This window comes from Macrobrachium rosenbergii, chromosome 5 (assembly GCF_040412425.1).
Source record: "Macrobrachium rosenbergii isolate ZJJX-2024 chromosome 5, ASM4041242v1, whole genome shotgun sequence".
Lineage (NCBI taxonomy): Eukaryota > Metazoa > Arthropoda > Malacostraca > Decapoda > Palaemonidae > Macrobrachium > Macrobrachium rosenbergii.
In genome coordinates this window covers 15,634,202-15,639,201 of record NC_089745.1, presented here as the reverse complement: position 1 = coordinate 15,639,201, position 5,000 = coordinate 15,634,202, and the positions used below count along the sequence as shown (strand labels likewise).

Below are 5,000 nucleotides of genomic sequence, written 5' to 3'. Positions count from 1 at the left end.
CCACCGCGAGTTCAATCTAGCGACTATGAGAAACAGTGCATTTAGAAGAGCCATTTACCATCATATTTTGATGAAAGTAAAACAGATTTTGACATATGCTTTAGAATGAAGAATGTTCAGCCTATTTCAGGGTTCTACAGGGCGAATACGATTTACAAGTGAAGCAAATGAAGGATTAGGAACTACCACTTATTAGCATTAACTAAAACAGTTACATTTCTATTCTCACGTTTTCTACGAAAGCCGCTGCTGGATGTTCAGACAAAACTCTTATTTACAAAATGCCTCTGCTTGATTTGGTAGCTCAAGATATAGTAAACCATCCCACAACAGGAAGCACCAAAAGAGGAGAAGGAAGCACCAACAGAGGAGAAGGAAGCATCAACAGAGCAGAAGGAAGCACCACCAGGGGAAAAGGAAGCACCAGCAGAGAAGAACGAAGCACCAACAGAGGAGAAGGAAGCACCAATAGAGGAGAAGGAAGTACCAATAGAGGAGAAGGAAGTACCAACAGAGGAGAAGGAATCACAAACAGAGGAGAAGGAAGCACCAACAAGAGGAGAACAGAGGAAGTACCAATAGAGGAGGAAGTGGAGTGGAAAGTACCAACAGAGGAGAAGGAATCACAAACAGAGGAGAAGGAAGCACCAATAGAGGAGAAGGAAGTACCAATAGAGGAGAAGGAAGTACCAACAGAGGAGAAGGAATCACAAACAGAGGAGAAGGAATCACAAACAGAGGAGAAGGAAGCACCAACAGAGGAGAAGGAAGCACCAACGGAGGAGAAGAAAGTACCAACAGAGGAGAAGGAATCACAAACAGAGGAGAAGGAAGCACCAACAGAGGAGAAGAAAGCACCAACAGAGGAGAAGGAACCACAAACAGAGAAGAAGGAAGCACCAACGGAGGAGAAGGAAGCACCAACAGAGGAGAAGGAAGCACCAACAGAGGAGAAGGAAGCACCAACAGAGGAGAAGGAAGCACCAACGGAGGAGAAGGAAGCACCAACAGAGGAGAAGGAAGCACCAACGGAGGAGAGGAAAGTACCAACAGAGGAGAAGGAATCACAAACAGAGGAGAAGGAAGCACCAACAGAGGAGAAGGAAGCACCAACGAAGAAGAAAGCACCAACAGAGGAGAAGGAAGCACCAACAGAGGAGAAGGAAGCACCAACAGAGGAGAAGCAGCCACATAAATGTGAGAGAGAGAGAACATCGTTCACTGACACAAGCTCACAGCAGCTGTTATTAAACGTAAAAATTATAACTACTAAGTGTATCTGGCTCATCTAGGTTTCGAACCTGGGACCAAAGAGCCCGTATTCGAATCTTGGACGGGGGAGATGCACTTATCAATTATAATTCTCCTCTGGTGTGGTGTAAGTTATTTCCAAGTTATAATGAATTAGATATCAAAAGATATTTGTTGCTTACTATATGGGAATATAAGTTACGTGTGTATAATTCACAAAAATTAGTGCATAAATGCATGCATGCATACATATATATACATATATTATACATATAAATATGAGTGTATGTATATACAGTATATATACATACATGTACATGTGTGTATATATATATGTATATATATATATATATATATATATATATATATATATATATATATATATATATATATATATATATATATATATATATATATATATATATATATATATATATATATATATATATATATATATATATATATATATATATATATATATATATATATATGTATATATATATATATATATATATATATATATATATATATATATATATATATATATATATGAACTTGCTGGTGCATGCTACATATGCTGGAACCTGGGGCTGCTGTCTCCCCTACCCTCCCATTCCCCTACCTACCCTGCCCCCACCTGGGGTGGACAAACAGGTTTGCAGGAGAAGGGTGGATGTCTCCCCTACCCTCCCGTTCCTCTACCAATCCCGCCCCCACCCGGGGCGGACAAACCGGTTTGCAGGGGGTGGGTGGCTGTGTCATGACTCCCCTACTGTTACCCAGGGAAGAACAAACAAATGAGATACTCTCGGATTTTATTATTATAGATATATATATATGTTACAGTAAGATTGTGAAACCAGGGATTTCACGAAATCCCCGAAAATTTCATGGAATTTGTGAACTCACCAATTCACTTAGGAACATTCGATCCCCGAGGGGCTAGTAATAAACACGGCGAAACAGAGATTCATCTACACTGTTTCGCTGTGTTCAGTACCAGTCTCTCGGGGATCATATGTCCCTATGTGCATTTGATCCCAGAGGGGCTAGTACTAAACACGGCGAAACAGTGTATATGAATCATTGTTTCGACGTGTTTAGTACTAGTCCCTCAGGGATCAAATGTCCCTAGGTGAACTGGTGATTTCACGAATTCCCTGAAAATTTCCAGGATTTCGTGAAATACCTGGTTTGGTTTCACAGTCTTACTGTAACATATACACGTGTATTCGTGCATGTGTGAGATTAAGACAAGGTTCCTTTCCTAAAAACAAAACATAAATACGCAAACAACTTTCGGGAATTCCATTAACATATATGAAAATCCCCACTCCATCATGTATTTATTGTTCAAGAATTAAAATCAATAATACGTTTTCCACGATTAAACACCTAGAAAGAATGGAAAGCATTCACTAATTACTGAATAGCATAATTCTTAAGAAATGTTTTAGTCCATACCTTTACTTTGTGGGTGATCCCTCATCTATGGGAGGCGTACCGTTGAATATTCAGATGGACGAAGAGCAATATCCTGGATGAATGAGGTTGAACGAATGAACTTAAGAATTTGGACGAGTGAAGTCGAATGTTGATTTCGCAATTTCTAGTTTGGATGTTCACGACATCCAACATCCACCTGTGTGAAAATAAAAGAAAGACTTTAATGAACGGCAGATCATCGTTTACAATGATCCACAGTGGACAGGTAGTATGGCAAAAATGATATAGGCTTAAACTGCTTGAATTTTGCTAAAAGTCTGTCGTTATTTTTTCTCATTTACTAAACTCTGAAGTTGAATGTTTCTCTCTGTGTCCCCGAAGAATTGTATCAAGAGGCAAATCTGCCGCCAGTTTAATGAAAAGGTAGGCAACCACTATAAACCTTTTTATTTAAACCTAAATTTTAACTAACTAGATTAAGACGCACTATGAGAGTAATTATTATTATTATTATTATTATTATTATTCATAATGTGAATGCATTTTCATGCACTAATCGTTAACTTAATCTAGACCTTACGTAATAATAATAATAATAATAATAATAAAAATTTTGTATAAGGTCCACAATAATATATCAATAGATATTATATTGTGGACCTTATACAAAATTACTCTTGTTCTCGGCATTGAGAGTTCTACACAATAATAATAATAATAATAATAATAATAATAATAATAATAATAATAATAATAATAATAATAATAATAAGCACATTCCGATCAACTTTAGTACTGTTATATTATTAATATCTTTATATTTGATGGATAATTTCGTACGTAACATTTCATATGCAGGATTATGGCTAAAAACTATCCTTATTTATAAATGGTTATATACGAAATTTATCTATCATATATCACCAGGCTGAATGATAATAACTTTACTAAAGTTGCTCGAAATGTGATTATTACTATCGCCGCAACTAAGGAATAATAACACTTTATAATGAGGTAATCGTTCTATTAATCATCAGGCAATATCAAGGTTGCGAATCCGCCATCAGAAAGTTCCCGAAAGGCGTCGTTGGAAAATACCTTCAGATAACATCTGAGGGAAAAGAGGTTTCGCTTCCACGTCAGTAAATCCCACTAATGTTGTCAGAACCCAGCGTCTGTCTTCGTTTCTTATCTTCCAACAGAGTTGGCACAAGATCTTTTACGTTATCTTCCTTTTTCATCTTCCGAACTGGCTCTTTTGCGCCAACCCCACGTTTGGTATCCGTTTTCTTGAAGACCCTGCGCGCGCTCTCTCCATCTCTCCTTCTCTTCTGCTTTCCTTCTCCTCCTCCTCCTCCTTCTTCTTCTTCTTCTTCTACCATTTCCTGATAGGAAAGGAAATTCCATTGTTCCATGGCTGCTCATTCAAAAGCCCGATTTTCCCCTGCAGTCAGAGAGAGTGAGACTAATGCACAACACTGCCCCGAGAGCAGTCAGGAGTTATTCTTTGAACAACTCTCTGGACGACTCTCTAACTCGGAGCTCATTAATGTTCACTTTTGTTTTGCCCCGAAAGGTTCTTGCCTCAGGAGAGAGAGAGAGAGAGAGAGAGAGAGAGAGAGAGAGAGAGAGAGAGAGAGATTTGTTTGAGCTTTCAATCTCTGCCCACGCGACCTCTCTCGCCTTGTAGTTAAATCTGCTTCCATCCCGGCTGTTATTTCAACTTTGACCTCTAAAATGAGCCGCGTGTTTCGGAACTTTTCCATTATACCGCCCAGTTCCTTCTTTTCCTTTGTCACTGTCTTCCGGTAGCTGTCACATTTACTGCTTTACATACATAGCATTTATTCAGTTTTATTCTCTAAGAAGGTTTTCGACTTCTTCGGAATTGAAAATAAAAGTATTTCACTCAAAAAACATCAAATTTATTAATAAGTTTGGCTGGTGATTTCTGTAGATGAAAGTACATATTATAAATTTCACGAAAAGCATTTTTGATCTGCAAAATAAATTCCACGCACAACCCTAAATACTTCAATCAGCCCAGATAAAAGGTACCATGCATAACAAAAGCTCTCTGAAATACCACAGGTACAACCCTGCCCACCGTGGAACACCACATCATTAAAGTACATTGTCCCTTAGTTTAATAATAGGCTTATAATGCTAATTAAATCTATGAACTGCCGAGAATCATCAGTCTAAAGGGTCTGACCTAGACAATTAAAACTTATCAAAAGAAGAATAAGTTGTTTTTAAGCCTAACATGAGGACTATATCAATCTGTATTCAAAGTCTGCCAA

General features: G+C 37.9%; 1 long non-coding RNA gene across 2 annotated transcripts in view; it reads right to left on the bottom strand.

The window, feature by feature from the left end:
* LOC136838528 (uncharacterized) overlaps positions 1–5,000 on the bottom strand; it is a 595,187-nt gene that overhangs the window by 403,598 nt on the left and 186,589 nt on the right. For both annotated transcript variants that reach the window (XR_010853022.1, XR_010853021.1), the window contains exon 3: positions 2,716–2,893. This is a non-coding gene — a long non-coding RNA (uncharacterized lncRNA). The remainder of the gene's footprint in view (positions 1–2,715; positions 2,894–5,000) is intronic.